At 48.7% G+C, this 20,267-nt stretch overlaps 1 long non-coding RNA gene across 1 annotated transcript in view; it reads left to right on the forward strand.

Annotated features, from left to right (window-relative positions):
* LOC121134020 overlaps positions 1-15,767 on the forward strand; it is a 33,653-nt gene extending 17,886 nt beyond the window's left edge. The window contains exons 2-4 of the long non-coding RNA XR_005871021.1: positions 5,244-5,978; positions 14,174-14,516; positions 15,326-15,767. This is a non-coding gene — a long non-coding RNA (uncharacterized LOC121134020). The remainder of the gene's footprint in view (positions 1-5,243; positions 5,979-14,173; positions 14,517-15,325) is intronic.
* The last annotated feature ends 4,500 nt before the right edge of the window (positions 15,768-20,267 follow it).

Here is a 20,267-nt window from a genome sequence, read left to right on the forward strand (position 1 = left end):
CCATTCCCCATCACCACACCCCATATCCCTCTGGTCTCTGTACCCAGCTGGTCTCCTACTACCCTGGAATTCTGCTGCCTGTTTGTTTGGTTTTGTGTCCTGGCTGTGAACCCTTGAGGGCCAGGAGTGTGTGGGGTCCTTCTTCAGGGAACCACCTGATTGGGGATGACATTCTGTAAATCTGTCTCTTATTGGTTGTTGAATAAAGCCAATAGAGAGGCAAGATAGGTGGGACTAGGAGTCAAGGAGGATTCTGGGAAAGAGGCAGAGAGAGACACAATGTAGCCCGCCAGAGGAGTAAGAGGTCCGGACACTTTTCTCAGGTAAGAGAAATACTTAGATTAACAATTATGGGTTAAATACTTAAGTCAGAGCTAGCCAGTAAGAAACAAGCAAATGGCTAACAGCTTCATAATTAATATAGTGTCCTGTGTTATTTGGGGACTGCAACTGTGGCAGCGCCCAGGCGGATGGCAGGGAAGGCTACACTCTACAACCACCCTCATTTGTATTAGTTACAGGTCACATGTTTTAAAGCCCCCAAATCTGTCACATTTCTCATCCCCAGCGTCCACAGTCAGAGGTTGGGCACAACTGAGTCCTTTGCTAGGGACTCTACAAGCTGGATTTAAGGTCATGGCTGGAGTCCTCTCAGAGGCTTGAGGTCACTTTCTAAGCCGGTCTCAGTCTGTCACCCAGGCTCTTCTCAGCTTCTGGGGTGTTGCCTCTGCAAACAGAGAATCTCCATGGCGTTTTAGGGACTGTGACATTGAGAATGGCTGTCCCATCATCCTTGTCATTAAGAGTGAGCCTCGACAGGTGGTGGTGGCACGCACACACCTTTAATCCCAGCACTCGGGAGGCAGAGGCAGGCGGATCTCTGTGAGTTCGAGGCCAATCTGGTCTACAGAGCAAGTTCCAGGGCAAACAGAGCTACACAGAGAAACCCTGTCTCAGAGAGAGAGAGAGAGAGAGAGAGAGAGAGAGAGAGAGAGAGAGAGAGAGAGAGAGAGAGAGAGAGAGAAGAAAACAAAACACAAAACAAAAACAAACCCCAAAACACAAGTCTCATCAAAGGCACAATGGCCCAATCATGTCAACAGTCCGTGGCTGGGTCAGGGAAGCCCATCTGAACCCCTTACCCCATCCCCTGGAAATGTTCCATGGCTTCAGAGGTAGGTAGCTAGAAGCAGAACTTTCTGTAGCCAATGGGATTGGACACTTCACACTCAAGGTTCAGGAAACCTCAGAACTACAGTGTTCTCTATGCTTCCTTATGCTTTTAAGCTATGGTTGACATGGAACGGTCTGTTTTGTTCTGTTTAGCCCTTTCTGGGGGCCTGAGACAGGACTGTGGCTTAGAGCAGAGAGGGACAGCTTGGATGGTATACCACTGTAGGCCTGGCCAGGAGATTGCAGCTGCTTCCTACTTTTGCCCCAACTCAGATTCCTTCGGTTAGCATCCCATCAATTAGTCTTAGGAGGCTTCAGGGTGCAGGAGAACAACCCCACGGTTGTTCTGAGGATCTGCCTTCTTCTGGTATGGGGTGGTGGATCTCGCAGGAGACCTCATGACTGGACCACAGAGGCAGGTGTGACGTTCTGCTGGGACTTTGAGGCCCCAGAGCTGTGCTGCAGCTTCTGATGCTTAATCCTGGCGGTCAGCTCTCCTGAGAATGACACGTTTTGCTCAGTCTTTCTATTACTGTACTTGGCTGGGCCTCAGTAAATCCCAGCAGATGTCTGGGCAGGTGGCAGTGGTATAGTCTCAGCCGGTGTAACTAAGAGTCCGAAGCCTATGGCCTGAGCCCCACCCTGATTGGCATCAGGTGCTCCTCACTCCTGGTTTAAATGTTACCAAATTCGTACCAATCTTAAATCTCATTTTTCTCTGTTGTATTTTGAAGCTAAGGGGTTTAGTCTCCTAGCCGGGAAGATGAGTGACCCTGTTGATTGTGACAGTCTGTAGCTCTTAGCCCTAGAAACATGGCTTTCTAACCACAGCTCCCCGAGTCTCAAGAGCCCAGCAGCAGTGCTGGTGCCCTGCTTAGGAACTCTCCCTTCAAGACTCCTGCTTTTCTGTAGCAGCCTGGTCTGCTGCCAGCACGCCTCTCCTGTTGCTTGTTGAACTCATTTGAATCCATCTGTGAACCTGGCTGACTTCAAGTATACCAGACATCCGATCTCATCCCCCGTCCACATGCCACAATGTCCTTCTGCAGCTTCCTGGATCCACATCCTACTTTGTCCTGGGGCTTCACAGGTATCTGTGACCTCTGTCCTCATCCCAGCTGGGGAACTGCCACCCCAGTGGACTCTGCCTTAACTTGGCAGCTGCAGAAAAGAGGGTCTTGTTCTTATGTAGGTAGAAGCAAGGCCTGCCACGCATACACGCTGATTCTAGCAGAGCCAGCGCAAGCGTCTCCCGGGCTCACCAAGTGCATTCCAGTGTGCAGGACAGAAGCTGTGAATCTTGTTTTTAAATTAATTACATTTTATCGACTGCTGGGCAAGAGATCAAACACAAACAAATCTCCTGTAATCCCCACCAAATGTGGAGCAGGGCCCCAGCGTGCTCAGCATGGGGGTCTCTGCAGCCAGTCACTGTTCTACCTGGCAGGAGGTGGTGTGGCTGCAGGCTCAGACCACACGGCAGAGATGGTGTGAGGACACAGATAAGGAAATCTCTCTGTTTCCAGGTCCCACCAGAGCATCCGGGGGAAGAGCTTGTTTTTCAGACATTCAGTCTTCCCAGGGCAGTCTTCCCGTGCACCCTCCCTTGATGGGCAGAGTGCTCATTCATATTAGCTCTTTTCTGCTACTTGCAGAAGCAAGCTGAACGAGGCAAGGCTTGTCTGCTTGGCAGAGCTCTGCTGTCACAGGATAGAGAACAGCAACACATGTGTGCCTGTGTATGAATGTGTGTGTGCACGCACGCCAGAGCTCAACATTGGGCATCTTGCTTGATCTTATGAAGGCCTTATTTTTTTTTTAAATCTAAAGGATTTAAAAATTTTATTTTATGCATATGAGTGTTTTGATTGCATGTATACATGTTTACTTTGGATGTGCCCAGTGCCTGTGGAAGTCAGAAGAGGCCATTGGATCCCTTAGAACTGGGCCTATGGATGTTTGTACACCAACATCTGGGTGCTGGGAACCAAGCCTGGGTCCTTTACTGCAAGAAGGAGTCCTCTTAATCACTAAGTTATTACTTTCACCTCCTTATTTAAAAGTATAGTTATTATGTACGTGTGTGTGTGTGTGTGTGTGTGTGTGTTTTATTCATGTATGTCTGTGCATCTTATGCATACTGGACACTCAGAGACAAGGGCATCAGAACCCCTGGGGCTAGAGCTACAGATGGGTGTGAGCTGCCATGAGCTTAAGGGCACCCAGTGCTCTTAACTGTTGAGCCGTTACTCTAGCCCCAGTCCCAGGATCTCTCACTAAACCTTGAGCTCACTATTCAGCTAGACTGACTGGCAACCAACTCCAGGGATCCTCCTGTCTCTGCCTCTCCAGCATTAAAGATTCAGGCATTTACCCCCTCATCCTGACTTTTTATGTGGGTCCTGGGAATCTAAACTCCGGCCCTTATGCTTTTATGATGAGCACTTTACAGACTGAGTCATCTCCCCAGAGTCAGGCGGACTTTTAGTTGGTTTATCATGTAACCCCCAATTGTATGAACCCTGAGGAAGGTTGCTCTCACTACCCCACTCTTACAATGCTATGAATAAAGACTAATACTCTTACAGTAGATACTACCCCAGGAAGTATTACCAACTCGGCACTACAGGGAAAGGAATTACCTGTCAGCAGTGCTTTCCTGGGGTGCTGTGTTCCCCACTACAGTTATCTTCTCTTTTCCTAGTCCCCCACATCCCTGTTGTGACCTGCAACTCCAGGGGGGGGTGGTTCCACTTCCTGTCTCTGTCTTCTGTGCCTTTCTCTTCCTTTCCTTTCTATTCCAGGCTTTGCCTGTCTTTCCTTTCACTGCCTCTGTCCTGGCTCTTTCTCTGTTTTGCGCTGCTCCGTTCTTGGGGACATGCAGGAAGCATTCCTCCATAGCCTCCCCAGGCTCCCATCTCCAGCACTGCTGTCTTGTGGTTAACATCCTAGCGTGGGTGTTTGGGGGACAGTAACAGTCAGCTGGGTGGAACTGTGTCACACACCTATAAAACCAGCACATAGGTGACTGAGAAGGGAGATAGGTGCCAGGTAGGCCTGAGCTACAAGGCAAGGGAGAACCTGCCTCAGCAAAATGAAACGAAACCAGATCAAAGTGAAGCTGTTAAAAAAAAAAAGAAGGCGGGGCAGTGGTGGTGCACGCCTTTAACCCCAGCACTCGGGAGGCAGAGGCAGGCAGATCACTGTGAGTTTGAGGCCAGTCTGGACCGACAGCCTCCAAAACAATACAGAGAAACCCTGTCTCGTAAAAGCCAAAAAAAAAAAAAAAAAGAAGTATTTATTTCACTTTTCATGAGTATTCGTTTGCCTGGGTGTATGTATGTAGCCCATCCGCATGTCTGATGGCATGGAGGTCTGAAGAGGGTGTACGATGGGTCTCTGATGGTTGTGAGCCACCCTGTGGGTGCCAGGAACCAAGCTCAGGTCCCCTGCAAGAGCAGTAAGTACTCTTTAGTCCTTGAGCCATCTCCCTCTGCAACAACAAATTTTAAAGGATGTGCATATCTTTTTATTTATTCTTCTCTCATACAGTACATCCTGATCCAAGCTTCCCTTCCTCCCTCTTCTCCCACCCCATCCACCGACCCTCTCCCCTAGATCTACCCCCGCCCCATCTCCCTCCAGAGAAGAGCAGGCCTCCCTGGACATCACCTGAACATGACACATCCAGATACAGTAAGGCCAGACATCAGCCCTCATATCAAGGCTGGTCACGGCAGCCCAAAAGAAGGAAGATTGAGGGGCTGGAGATATGGCTCAGCCCTTCAAGGCTAGGCTTACAACCAAAAAAAAATAAAAATAAAAAATAATTTTTTTGAGACAAGGTTTCTTCGTGTAGTCCTGGTTGTCCTAGAACTCACTCTGTAGACCAGGCTGGCTTCGAACTCAAAGATCTGCCTGCCTCTGCCTCACGAGTACTGGGATTGAAGGCATCCAGCTTAACAAAAAAAAATTTGCACCATAGTCTCGTGCATCCCAGGCTGGCTTGAATTTGCTCTGTAGCCAAGCCTGCTTTTAAACTCTTGATCTTCCTGTCTCCACCCCCTAAGTGCCGAGATTACAGGTGTGGCCCTGATCCTGGGAAGCAGGAGGTCAAGTCTGGACGTGAGTCTTTGTAGACATAATGAAGCTGATTCCAAGTGACTGAGGTGAGACCACCCTGGGTCATCCAGGAGGGACCCGGAAAGATAAACAGTGTCCTGATAGATTCAGAAAAGGGGAAGAGAGACAGCCTGGTGACCACGGAGGAAGAAACTGGGCAGCTCGGCCACAGACTGGGAGGGGTGGACTGCAGAGAGCACCAGTAGCCGGAAGAGGGCAGGTGAACCCTTGCTGGAGACCCAAGGCAGCATCTGTCACTCGGTGACGTGGGCTTTCTTGCCCATGCTGCTCAAGGTCAAATTCTTGCTGTTGCAGCTCAGGGTACTGTATTTGCCCAAACCCACGGCCAGCCAGCAGCCGCCACGCACCACAGGATGCCAATATCTAGCCCAATGGGTCCTGCTGAGTGCTGTCCTGTATTTCAGCAAACAAAAAATCCAGCAGACCTCAAGTTCTTGGGTAAAATCACATGGTAGCCTTGAGACACAGGGGTACAGAAAAGACGTCTCTGGCTTTGCCTGGAAAGCCCAGGCCTGCCCAGCAAAGTCTAAATGTCCCTGACAGTTTCTTGTTCTTTATCCTTTTGCTTCATTGTGATCACGGCATGTCAATACCTCTCCAAATGGTCTTAATGAAGGTGGATAGATCCTTGGAGAGGGCAGCACCCATGCTCCGGGCCACACGTGAGTACTGTTGCTTTCTGGTGCCTTCAGACTTGTGTCCTGTGGGTGTCCTGAGGTCCCCCAGAGAAGCTCTACTCTTAGCCCTAGCATCCGGGAGAAGCCCAGGGCAATGTTGCCATCCTGTAGACAGTTCAGCCTACAGGGGGGCATGCTGATTCCGGCTGCCACAAGTCACTGCTGGCCCTGCCTCTTCTTCCGTCTCCAAGGTTCCTTCCCCCTTTCAGTGTCTCCTGTCCCTGTCAGTCACCTGGGGCATGGTCAGTCTGTGGTTCCCGCATCACCTCCCTCTGTGTCACCTTGGATTTTCCTTCTGGGAGCCTGTGGCTTTTGTTCACTTTGCTGGGTGTCTTTGTCACCCACCGGGGCTCTGGATCTTGCCTGCCTGGTACCTCCCTGACCCCTATGCAGTCAGGCACATTCTAGTGCTGGGCTGTGAAGAGATGTCACAGTGATGATCACGGCTCAGCTGTGGTGGTCACCCATGTGAGTAGGGAGGGACACTGAGCTCAGGCACCCAGCCTGGGAGAGCAGCCCAGTCTCGCTTGCTTGAAATTCAACTTTGAAGAAGCTGCCAACACCTGTGGGTACAGCAGCTCCAGGATCAGATAGGCCCTTCACAGACGCACAGCAGGCCATTGGTGGTTGGCCCTGCATTGTCTGTCTGTCTGTCTGTCTGTCTGTCTGTCTGTCTGTCTAACAGTGTCTCACTATGTAGTCCTTCTGGCCTGGAACTCACTGCGTAGATTGGTTATTGGCCCTGCATTGTCTGTCTGTCTATCTATCTTTCTAACAGTGTCTCACCATGTAGTCCTTCTGGCCTGGAACTCACTGTGTAGATCATGCTGGCCTTGAATTCAGAGATCTACCTGACTCTGCCTCCCAAATGCTGGAATTAAATAAAGGTGTGTGCCACCACACCTGGCTGACCCCGTACTTTGGGGGACATTATAAACTGTTGGATAAGTTCATTACAGTTCTCCCTCGTCCTGTTAGTCAACACTATATATAAGTAGTCCTGCTATATCTGCAGGGAGCTCATGACCAGCTGGACTTGGGGGGAGATACTTGAACTCTATTCTTAGAGGCCTTTGACCTTCCAGGAGAGTCCTCAGGGTATGCCTGAGTACTGGGGATAGGGAAGCAGCCTGGCTGGCAGAATCAATAGCGAACAGGGCTGAAAGCAAGATTGGAGTTGGTCTGAGGGAGAAGGTAGGACCCTGCCTTGACCTACAAGAATCATCTGTGCCCATCCTGGGAGGTCCCTCACACACAGCATGGGAAGGCAGGTGTGTGGTGGCTTGGGGACAAGAAGTGCCTTAGAATGGAAGCCTCTGTTCTGCCTGCATCCAACCTCCTGGCCAGCTGCTCTCCAGCACCTTCCTATTTTTAGCACTCTGAACACATCTGCCTGGCTTCCTCGGCACCTCTGGCCCTGGACCCTACAAATTACAGACATGTTATCTGAGGCTGAGCTGCAGGCAGAAATTGCAGTCTATTAAGATTTGGAGAGATTTAACATAACAAGACAAACAGGAGAAGGAATTTAATTTAGTGATAAAAAAAGTAATCAAATCTCTACTGTGGACACAGGGCAGTCGCCTGAATCACTGATTGTTTCCATACATCAACATGTAGTCCATTATGAAGCAATTAACATGGTGGCTGGTTTTGCAGAAAGACCAGCCTGGCAGGCCCCACCCCTCCAGTCATTCCAGAGTTGGGTGGACATTGTGAGGCCACCTGGGAAGAGGCACCAACTTGAAAATCGTTTTTGCAAGCAAAACCACCCAGGAGCATGGCCTTGATTTGTACTCTCTGTTGTCCTTTTTTTTTTTTTTTTTTTTTTTTAGCAAACTCAGACTTCTGGAAGTCTCATTTGCGGGCATTGTGCGGCATCAATGCCTGGTATTGCTTGCCTTCTGCTGCTTCAGCGAACATCCGAAGCTTTGTTTCTCCTGTCCAGCTGTCTGCTCTGAGGGGTGCCAGCAGCTCTCATCACATTCACATCTTTTGGGGGAGCAGCTGTGGCCCCTCTGGTCAGCACTCTGGGTGGAGGGGTTTACGTGTAAGAGCAGGAGCCTCTTACTCATATCCATCATCAGAGAAGCAAGGACTGGCTGTCCTTCCTTCCTTTCCTGAAATTTCTCCAGCAGCTCCCTCAGCACATGGAACTCAGCCCAGATCCTTGAGGACTTGGCCTATGACTTCCTTTCCTATCTTAAATAATGGCTAGGACTTCCTGCTTTATCACTCAAGCTGGTCTCTGCCCAGGACCTTTGTATACCTTTTTCTTCTGCCTGGAACTTATTTTAGGCCTTTACATTGAGATGGAAAATGAACCAGCTCTTTAGTGTATTTGGCTAGTGTCGTACATCGAAAGCACCACTAATGTGTGGGATAGACTTTTACTGTAAGTACCCACTTTAAAATGTTTACTTTTCCTTTAAGTTAAACAAAGATGTTGGGGACCAGGGCAGCTTGACCTCGTAATTGTGAGACCTGTACCTGCTGTCCTGCTGCCTCACTGGAGGACTACCAGCCTATCATCTGGCTAGACTGCCTTTTTAGGATAAGCTGGCCAGGTCAGGCCTGATGGCACACATGCCTTCAGCAGAGGCAGGTGGATCTCTGTGAGCCAGCCTGGTTTACAAGGTGAGTTCCAAGGCCAGCCAGGACTATGCAGTGACTCTCTGCCGTAGTCCATCCCCACTCCCCCAAAAGACAAGCTGACTGCCTTGAGTATGACATGCAAGCCTCAGCGACCAGCTTTTTTCAGACACCCCAGGGAACCCTCGCAGTCACTTCCACGTTCTGAAGTGTGGCACCAGCGCTGTAAAACTAGTTGCTGTGGACCCAAGGGTCCTGGAAACTGAAGCCCATCCAGAAGGTGCAGTGCTGGTAAATGCGCCTGCTGCTGCTGCATTCACTGCTGCTGGAAGCTGGGGATTATAATAGCTGCCAAGTCCCAGGGCTTCTGCTTGGTAAAGCCCAGAGCAATAGCCTCCAAGCTGAGAACCAGGAGCCTTTCGGCTTCTAAAGCTGTAGCAATAGACCCCTAGCTCCCAGGGCCTGAGGTTGTGAGCCTCTAGGTCTGCCAGTCCAGCCCCAGGCCCATGGGAACTTTGGACCCAAAACTGTCAGTATGGATAGAGCATCTTGCTACCCACAATTCCTGTCTGGGTGGAGCAGGACTCAGCCAGCCGGTGAGGAACAGTGCGGCTGTTTTCCCCATTATGTTCACTTCCTGGAGCTGCTGTTAATAAACAAGAAAAAGGCAGCTGGAACTCGTCTTCTCAGCCGGAGGCTATTGGCCTGGCTTTTCCTGGGCCTCTGTGTGTCTTGTAGGCTTCTCTTACCCGACCTGCGCACCTGTGGTGCTGGGATTCCTGGCCTCCAGATTAAGTCTCCACCCTTGTCTTCACATCTTCACAGTGTGTGTGTGTGTGTGTGTGTGTGTGTGTGTGTGTGTGAGAGAGAGAGAGAGAGAGAGAGAGAGAGAGCTTCAATTTCTCTCTTCACTTTTTTTTAAAGACATGGTTTCTTCTATGTAGTCCTGGCTGCCCTGGAACTCACAGAGATCCACCTCTCTCTACCTCTGGAGTGCTGGGATCAGTGCTGTACATCACCACACCTGGCTAATTACTCTCTGCTCATCAGGAAAGGTTACTGGATCTAAGATTCACCCTAAATTCAGGATGGTCACAGCTACACACCCTTACTTAATTACAAAGACCTTCTGTCCTTCCTTCCTTTGTTTCGTTTTCCTTTCTTCCTTCCTTTTTTTTTGAGACAAGGTAGCCCTGGATGTCCCGGAGCTCACCTGTCTCTGCATCCCAAGTGCAAATAAGGTCAGACAGATCACAGGCCTTGAGGCTGAGGACTTGGTCCTCCACTCAACCTCTCTTAAGATTGCCTGACCTGAAGATCACTGATCACTCAGCTAACGCCAAACCATTTTCTGTGTCACCCTCATTTCGCTGGTGGTAATACTTTGATATCTATCAGTGACAGATAACATGGCGGTCAAGGGATCAGGAAAATGGCTAAGGACACAGCTGCAGGAAATGATTTTAAACAGAAGTCAAATCCTTTGTTTGAAGGGCTGAGGAGGAGCACGGCGACGGTGGCTTTTAAGTGTGTAGTGACAGCAGGGACGGTAGAAAGTAGGTCATTACCGCCTACAAGCTGTGTGGCTCTGTTCCACTGGTTGTCAGAAACCAGAGGCCATTGCTGTGCTTGACCCCAGGATGCCCAGTTCGAGGCAGGAAGTGTACGAGTGTAAACTCTTCACTTGAAGTCACAGAACCCTCTCTCGTGTGTGAGTGCAGATGCCACACGTGCAGGCACCCGCAGAGACCAGAAGACGCATCGAGTCCTTGGGAGCCGGCGTTACAGGCAGTTGCGAGTGGCCTGCCGTCGGCACCCAGACACAAACTAGACCCTCTATAAGAGCAGCACACGCTCGTAACTACTGAGCTGGGTCTCTAGCCCCTGATATCCAGATTCTTGAAAGTGCCAGAGAGAGGGGAGAAGCCTAGACAGTACCTCAAGAAATAACCCAGGCAGGGCCAGGTGCTGAGACTATGTCCTAAGGGACAAACGCATTCTCAAGGATTCTGCTGGGTCAGAAGGCTTCTGGATGGGCTCTACGACTCGGGAGGATGTTTAGGTCAGTATAGGAAACTTGAAAATGATCTGATTACTGAGAGGGAGTGGCTTTGTTGGGGCAAAAATCACACTAATTGCATGTATATGTAAATGTGTGTGTGTGCACATGCACATGTCTGTAATGCCTGGAAAAAAGTACTATAGGCTGATAAGGGCAGGTTTAGAAATGAGAGGTTTCTGTTTTTGTTCTCTTATTTAAATTAAAAAATATTTTTTTGGCACTAAAGTTGAACTCAGGGCCTTATAGGCACAAGGTAAATTGAGCTCTTTTTTGTATTTTTATTTTTATATTCATTTAAAAAGTTTAAAATATATATTTATTAACTAGGCATAGTGGTGCACACCTTTAATCCCAGCACTCAGGAGGCAGAAATAGGCAGATCTCTGAGTTTGAGACCAGCCTGGTCCATAGAGCGAGTTCTAGGACAGCCAGAGCTATTACATAGAGAAACCCTGTCTAAAGAAAACACATGCGTGTGCACACACACACACACACACAAAGTACCTTGAAGAAAACATTCCCAGCACTCTGGAAACAGAGGCAGGCAGATCTCTGTGAGTTCAAGGCTAGCCTGGTGTAGAGTGAGTTCCAGGACAGCCTCCAAAACAATACAGAGAAATCCTGTCTTGAAACACCAAAAAAAAAAAAAAAGAAGAAGAAAAAAGAAAAGACCCCCCCCCCAAGTGACAACCTGTGTGGACAGAGGTTCAGGAGGGACATGATGGGTGGTCCCCTCTGGAGTCTCAGGATGTGGCTGGGGTGCTGTTGCTTGGTTGCATGATAATGGCACTTTACAGAGTGCTAGAGGGCACCACTTCCTTGTCATGTGCGTGTCCCCACAGAGCTGCCTCTTGTTTCTGCTTGTGTCTATTAAGGTGCCCTATGACAGACACACAGCCCGCAGTGGAGTTAGTCAGATGGGCTGCCAGCTTCTCACCAGATGTTAGACAACATCTGCGATCAATAAAACCCTTGCAGATTCCTGGCACTCTTGGAGCAAACTGTACCCCTCACCCGGAGTCAGATGCCACCCAAGCTGGCTCTGTACAACCACAGTGTACTCCTCAGGGTCTCCTAGCGGGCCGGAGCCAAGGGAAGGGTTGTTGTGGCACCTAGGATGCAAAGGACGTTGGGAACTTCTCATGGAGCATTGAGACCTCATAGAGAGGGCCATGGCCCTGGGGTGGAGCTGGAGAGAATGCTTGGCTGCTAGGAGCATGAACTGCTAGGGTCTTCCAAGCTCGGTTCCTCAGGGAGGGGACCAGAGTGTGTTCATAACGTTCTGCATCCTGCACCATGAGCTAGAAGACAAGGCTGAGCCTACTGTTGGTCCTTAGGCCATGGCGCTAGACTTACACGTCACCAGGGCCACAAGCTTCCTCTCCAGAGTGACACATTCACTGCAGGGGGCTCTTTATCAGTCCTGCAGAGCAGCCTTTGGCAGGCTGCCTGGGAGCATCTACTGAACCAATGGCTCCAGTTTTAATTGAATGTGGAAATGCATGTCACCAAAGAATCACTGTTGTTATTTGGTGTTTGAATTCTGAGTAAAGCAAAAATAAAAATTCCCAGCACCAGCTTGACTACAATCATGAATCTTCCCCACACAGCAAGTCGTGTATTCATGGAACATCACACTAATGGATCCAGGGTTGTGATAGTATTGGTAATTGGATACATAGATTAGCTGTTCCTTTTGTGTGTGTGGGCTGGCTCAGCTGATAGAGCGTTTGCCCAGCATGCATGAAACTCTGGGTTTGACCGCCAGCATCATTAGGTGGTTCATGTGGTCTGAGTGTGGAGGAAGGAGGAGCAGAAATTCAGGGTAGGGTTGGTGACCTGGCTCATAAGACGCTTTACCCTGAATGTGATCCCTGGGAAGAGAACACTAACTTCCACTGGGACATGTATATTCCACCTCCTAGCAATTAAATACATGTAATAAATGCAAAAGCACGTGCAACATTATCAGCAAGTTTCAGGTCAGCCTAAGCTACATGGGACCCTCTCTCAAAAACAAAACAGCAGGATGCCTTTAACTTCCTGTACTCTGGAGGCAGAGTCAGACGGCTTATGTGAGTTCAAGGTCAGACTGGCATACACAGTGAGTTCCAGGACAGTCAAGGCTACAGGTCTGTGACACCATCTCAACAAACAAACAAAAAACAGGAACAAATACAAATACCTCCACAAAAAATATCGAAGTCATCTTATCTACATAGAGATTTTGAGGTCAGGTTGGGCTGCATAAAAGTTGTCTCAAAAGAAAAAACAAAAAATACCCCCGAAAAGAACCCAGCTATACCACCCTGAACATGCCCAATCTCATCTGACCTCAGAAATTAAGCAAGGTAGCACTTGGATGGGAGACTGCCCAGGAATACTCAGACCGTAGGCTTACAAAGAACAAACAACAAAAAGCCTGGAGAGATGGCTCAGTGCTTAAGAGTGTTTGCTGCTCTTCCAGAAGACCCCAATTCAGTCCCTAATATCCACTTCAGATGGCTTATGACCACCTGTAACTTTAGCTCAAGGGTATAAGGTACACTCCTCGGGCCTCCATAGATAGCCCTGTACACATGGCATTTACTCACACATATACATAAATAAAGAACATAGTAGCACACACCTTTAATATCATCACTTGAGAGGCCGAGGCAGGTAGAGCTCTCAGAGTTCAAGACTAGCCTGGTCTAGGCATTGAGACCCTACTTAAAAACTAAACAAGGGCTGGAGAGATGGCTCAGCAGGTAACAGGACTTTAGGACCCGTGTTTGATGCTCAGCATGCACATGGCAGTTCATAACTGTTTATAATTCTATTTTTAAGGAATCCAATACTTTTTTTTGGTTTCTGTTAGCACTAGGCACACACATTGTGCACATTCATATATGCAGAAAAACACTTATATACAACAGATAAAAATAAATCTTGAGTGAGGCAGTGGTGTTGCACGCCTTTAGTCCCAGTACCTGGGAGGCAGAGGAAGGTGGATCTCTGAGTTTGAGGTCAGTCTGGTCTACAGAGAGTTCTAAAATATCCAGGACTATCTGGAGAAACCCTATCTAGAAAAACCAAACAAAAATAATAAAAATAAATAATAAACCTTGAAACAACCCTGTATATATGTATCCTGTATATATATGTATATAGGTGTGAATATATATATATGCATATACATATATATATCAAAATGAAAGTGGGATGGTGCAAAAACTATATGTGTAAAGATGTGTGTAGATAAGTGTGTATATGCACATATGTGTAAGAGCATTCTGTGCATGTGTGTATGAGCGTGCATTTGTGTGTGCACATATGTATGCATGCATATGCAGGTATGTATGCATGTGTTCATGTGTGCACATGCTGCACATGTTTGTGTATGTGTGCATGTGTGTGCAGACACCCACTCATGCAGTAGATGTACATTGGCTGAAGCTCCCTCTCCAGCCCTGCTTACTCAGGGTAGGGAGATCCCATAACATGCTGCATGTACGGACTCTGGCTTGGTCTCCTGTTGCTGCAGAGGGTGGAATCTGGTTATGCTGGACATGCAGGGAAGGTGACTGAAAGGTGGCTCGCATCCACTGAAAGCTTCTTCAGCGTTGGGCTTTTGGGGACAGAGTGACTCGTTCATTGGGACTGCATACACCAGAAGGCTTCCTCAGAGTGTGTGGATCACTGTCCTCCTGGCTGGTGGCCCTCTATGGGTTTTCCCTTCCTCCTGTCCATCACTGGGCTGTGTCTAGCAGAACAACTCAGGAGTTGTGGAGATGGAGTGATCCTGCTTGTTGCCGAGGCAACCAGGGCTACTGGACTCCTTGACCTACCAAATGGCTCAACCAATCCTGGGGCTCTACAGGCAGCAGGTGAGTTGTACTGGCCAGGCAGCCCCAGCAGAGGCACTGAGGCAGAGAGTGTGGCAGGGCTGCAGAAATGGCTCCCATCCTGGAGACAGACACAGGAGTTCATACCGTAGATGATGTGAAGGTGGGCCACTGGGGCACTGGATGCCATCTCAGGAAGCACTGAGATACTGGACATAAACATCCTGTCTCAGCAGCTGCGTTCAGGAAGCACTGAGATGCTGGACATAAACATCCTGTCTCAGCAGCTGCGTGAATCCCTGGAGAAAGCAGCAGCTAACTTATCCATATCGCTCTAGGATGGTCAGTTGGGTTTTTGTTCCAGTGGGGAGTGCACAGGGACATTTGTGATTTCATACCTAGTCTGAATCAAAGGATCAAAGGTTGTTACCTAAGGAGTAGAGTTGCTCTGTGATGGTGATGCTGCCTCATGGCATGAGCTGGGTAAATTTCCTTCTTCCTCCATCTTCAGAGTGACCAGTACTTCCGGGCAATGCTTTGGGGACCCATGTGGTCCCTGCTCAAACTGTGGCTTTCAGGTGCTGAGCTGCTTTGTCATGTGGTTGACAGCAACTGGGGATGCCCACACACCATTAAGGGCCTGTTCACAGCCTCTGATCACTGTGTAAGCTGTATAGCTTGCCTGCTTTTATTATTGGCCATTTTGGTGGGAGGAGGTACTCTATGGTGACTTTAAGAATGCTCCAGGAAAGGCTGGAAAGATGGCTTAGTAGTTAAGAGCAACCTTGGCACAAGCTCCCTGAAACTGTGAGCCAACTCAGGAATTCTCCCTCTTGCATTGCTTCTCACAGGCATTTGGTCACAGCAACCGAAAGTTAATCCACTGTACATGTGAAGAGAAGGAACGCTCTCTGAGCCAAGTGCTTGGAGCTGTTAGAAGTCTGGACAGCTGGCACCCTCTCGTCACCAGAACAGGCAAGGAATCTAGAAGCAGCCAGCTATGAGGCACCAGCCAGGAGAAAGAGGCTTTGTCTTGATGACATTGGCTTGGCTCCTGGATTTTGCCATACCTGAAGTTCACACTACCCCTGGGCACCAGGAGAGCCTTCTTTTCTGATTTATGCTGTTCCTAGTTGGGGTGTCTGCTATCTGAAGCTACTGAATGAGCCCTGATTATTGCAGACACCATTTTTAAAAGACATTTTTAGAGGGTTTTTTTTTCTGAGACAGGGTTTCTCTGTGGTTTTGGAGACTGTCCTGGAAATAGCTAGTCAAGTGCTGGGATTAAAGGCATGTGCCACCACCGCCCTAGAGTTTTGTTTTGTTTTTTTTAAATCTTATATGCATAGTGTTTTTTTTTTTTTCGAGACAGGGTTTCTCTGTGGCTTTGGAGGCTGTCCTGGAACTAGCTCTTGTAGACCAGGCTGGCCTCGAACTCACAGAGATCCGCCTGCCTCTGCCTCCCGAGTGCTGGGATTAAAGGCGTGCGCCACCAACGCCCGGCTATGCATAGTGTTTTGCGGGCAGGCGTGAACTATGTGCATGCTTGGTGTTCCCCAAGTTCAGAAAAGGGTATCAGATCCTTTAGAACTGGAGCTACCAATGGTTGTAAGCCACCATGCAGGTACTGGGAACTGAACCCAGGGCCTCAACTGAGACGTCTCTGTAGCCCTTGCAGACACTATTCTAATAGAGACAGCCACATTCCTGAGAGGAAGATGCAGAGGTCCAGAGTTGCATGGCTATTGTTGGGCCAGCAAGCAGAATTCTGGCTTCCTGACTGTGCCTTCTCTCCTACTGGCCAGGGGAGGATGGTGGAGGGTAGTTCCATTCAGGGCTGTGGGAAGCTTATCCCCCAAAGCCATGGAGTGGCTGTGGCCACCTGCCAGTGACCTCTTGAAGGAGATGAGCAGTCCTTCCTTCTTCAAGAAGCAACCTTGGAGTCTTGTCTACAACTGGACATTTTACTGAAGTCACCTTTGCAGAACTGGCCTTAAGAGTCAAGGTCAAGTCCCCTTGTGAGCTGCTCTAAAAAGGAGCTGTCACCTGGGAAAGACCAGGAAGGCTGAGCAGAGACTCAGGATGTGCTCTGGGACCCAGCAGGATGTTGAGAAGAAAAATATTCTGAGAAAATATGAAGTTCCTTTTTGTTTAAATTAAGCAGATTACAAGGAAGCAGGGCTTGGCACCCATCTGCTGGCGCCATTTGCACTAACTGGGTGCCTACAGAGGAAATCTGTCTGCTGCATCCAGAAAAGAGGCAGGTTTGGGGCTTGGGCATGGCCTCTCTGATCCTACCTCTGATGATCAGAAGCCTGGCATCTTCACACTGCTCGACTGAGGAGTAGGAACCTTCAACAGGGCAAGTAGGTGACCACTTCCCTCATCATCGTGAACTGGCTGCAGACCTCCTGAGATCCCCACCCACATACCCCCACCCTCAGCTCCACGGAGAGCTCCACTGCTGGAAGCCAGGCTTTCTCTGTGGGTTCTAGATTACTTGGTACTTCTGAGTATGTGGCATGAAGCCTCAATATCTGCAGTGCATTGACCAAGGCATGGAATGAGGGCTATCTTCCGTGAATCATGGTTGCTGGATCTAACGGGGTTGATCTCATTTGAGAATAAGTTCATTTGCACCAAACAGAAACCCAAGCACAATAACTTAAGCAAATGTGGGGCAGATAGGCAATGTGGGGCTCAAAGAGCTGTTGGAGAACGTGAAGGAGAAGTCAGACTTGCTTCAGTATCTTTAGACTTCATCGCTAAAAAGTGGCTACCACACCCTAACCATCACATCGACATTCAAAACCGAAAGAAGAAAAAGGAAGCAATTTCTATGTCAAGACAAAGCTTTCCCAGAAATTCCCCAGAGACATTTCCTTTCATGCCTTGGGGCTCAGACTCTGATGCGTAATCTCATTTCAGGGCACCAGGCAAATGTCATTATTTATGGTTGAACTACAGAAGCACCAAACATCCAAGTTGGGTTGTGCGAGAGATGGGGATGGATTCAGTAGACAGTTGATGGATGCAGACTCTGACAGATTCAGTGTGTCTTTGTGCACAGAGCAGGGACCCTGCCATCTGCAAGAGGGAGCCTGAGGGCCTTGGGTGTGGGACTGACAATTCAGGCTTGCTTTCTTTCTTTCTCTTTCTTTCTTTCTTTCTTTCTTTCTTTCTTTCTTTCTTTCTTTCTTTCTTTCTTTCTTTCTTTCTTTCTCTCTCTCTCTCTCTCTTCCTTCATTATTTCCTTCCTTCCCCCCCTCCTCCTTTTTTTTTTTTTGAGGTAGGGTTTTTCTATGTAGCTTTGGAGCCTGTCCTGGCACTCGCTCTGTAGACCAGGCTGTCCTCAAATTCACAGAGATCTGCCTGCCTTTGCCTCCCAGGTGCTGGGATTAAAGGAATTCACCACCACTGCCTGACCTTCAGGCTGGCTTTTAAAAAGTACCATACTCAGGGCTAGAGAGACAGCTCAGTGGTTAAGGGCACTGGCTGTTCTTCCAGAGGGCCTGGGTTCAAGTCCTAGCACCCACATGGCAGCTCACACGTGTCTGTAACTCCAGTTCTAGGGGATCTGACACCCTCACACAGACATACATGCAGGCAAAATACCAATGCACATAAAATAAAGTAAATAAATTATTTAAAAAATAAAAAATAAAACTTTACAGAGGGGAAACAGCAGAAAGCATGACAGCCCCACTATTAACCTGTTGCATGAGAGATGTCACCATTGGTGGACTACTAGTGATGTGTTGGTGACATGTATCCACCATTATGTACCCTAGGTCAACTCTCAACTCTAAGGCAATGCTGTCTATTTAGCCCTTCAAAGCCCAAAATTTATCATGCCCATTTTATGCAATGAAGCCCTGAGATTATATATATATCACTTGGGTGCTAAGCAGAGATTGAGAAGCAATGCCAGTGTGGAGTTCAGGTCTGATAGATCCCCAGCAGGATCTCAGGACAGCTGGAGCAGGCAGTCTAGGAACCTCCTGTGAAGGCTGGATAGAGAGGGGTTAGCTGGAGTTCATTCTATGTATGACTCCTGCCACCTGATGCAGGGCAGGCTCGCTGAGTAAACATGGAGTCAGTGATAGATAGCACCAACAGCTTTGTCTGCAATTTGTACACTCAGTCCAGTGTAATTAGCCATAGTTTGAGGAGGGAAATAATCTTGTATTTACCTTGCAATTTGCAAGAGCATCTTAGGTAGGTTGTGTTGTTTCTTGTTCACTGCAAAAACTCTGAGCCCTCGGAGGATATGTGTGGTACCCTTATTTGAGGTATGTGTTGCCAGCAGCAAATTGTCCCACCATCTGTGCTGCTGTCTGAAATTCCACCGGGGGGAGGAGTCCTAGATGGCAGTCCTGCTAGACCCTGTCTCAAGGGTCACCAGACTGACCTTGCCACTGATTCCCGTCGTCATGCAGTTAGTTCAATAGGAGTGTCATGTTTGCAGAGAAAGCTGCCAAGTTGTCTGTTGGAGGGAGACAGACCGTGGAGGAGGCCTCTGCAGCTGTTACATGAGAATATAGGATACATGGCCTGCAGGTCCAGTGAGGGCCTAGCAGGAGCATCCTCTAGAGCAGAGAGGCTCCAGAGCCCTCTGCTAGGGGAATCTGGTGTCTGCCCTGAATTGATCTTGAAGAGGACAGATGGGTGGGTGGTCAGGACAGTAGAAGACTACGCCGTACCTTTTTCAAGGAGTGACCCACTGAACATCACGAATGGCTTGTCTCCAAATCCAGAAATCCACAGGGAAACGGAGGAGAAGGCCGTATGCGCCAGCACCTGGCCTGGCAACTTGAGGCATTGCTGTTGACTTCCCACGTGTGGTGCTGGTCTCCCTGCCCTGTGCCGAGCCCCAGCCCTGCCTGGCACATTTCTAGGTTTGTTTCTCCAGCACTAGTCTCTTCTCTAAGGTTCAAGGTTACCAGATCTCTCGTGGCAGAACACACTTTCTTTTATTTTCATTCCTTTCCTTCCCTCTTGCCTCCCCTCTCTCCTTCCCTTCCTTCTTTTCTTTCTCTTGAGACAGCTCTCGTACAGTCGAGGCTGTCCTCAAACTTGCCATAGCTGGAGATGATCTTGAACCTCCTGTCTCCACCTTCTGGGTGCTTAGGTTACGAGTATGCTCCACCACTCTTGGCTTATGTTATCCTGGGGGATCAAACTCCGGGTTTACACATGCTAGGTGTGCTGGCTGGACAGGTATCTTGGAACTGGCCTCAGGCAGCTGGGTGGCCAGTGCAAAGAATCAAGTCTATAATTGTTTATCAAATCCAGACAGGAGACAGGAGCTAAAAATCACATCCTTATTACTGCCACTTTATGGGCTGACACTATTGGACAATCCCAAGATACAGTTTCGCAGTGTGGTTTAGGCAACAAGTTCATGGCAATCCTCCTGCCTTAGGCTTCTGTGTGCTGGGATCGCATGCATGAGCCACCATATATGACATTACCTATTTACTGACTTCCCCTCCCTCCCTTCCTTCCTTCCTTCCTTCCTTCCTTCCTTCCTTCCTTCTTTCTTTCTTTCCTTTTTTTTGAGACAGGGTTTCTCTGTATTGCTTTGAAGGCTGTCCTGGAACTCACTCTGTACCAGCCCGGCCTTGAACTCACAGAGATCCGCCTGCCTCTGCCTCCCAAGTGCTGGGATTAAAAGGTGCAAGCCACCAACGTCCTGCTTCCTATTTCATTTTTTATTTTTAATTTTAAATTTAAATTAGAAACAAGATTGCTTCACATATCAATTCCAGGTCCCTCTCCCTTTCCCTCCCT

The sequence above is a fragment of the Mesocricetus auratus genome, unplaced genomic scaffold (assembly GCF_017639785.1).
Source record: "Mesocricetus auratus isolate SY011 unplaced genomic scaffold, BCM_Maur_2.0 Super-Scaffold_100025, whole genome shotgun sequence".
In the NCBI taxonomy this organism is placed as follows: Eukaryota; Metazoa; Chordata; class Mammalia; order Rodentia; family Cricetidae; genus Mesocricetus; species Mesocricetus auratus.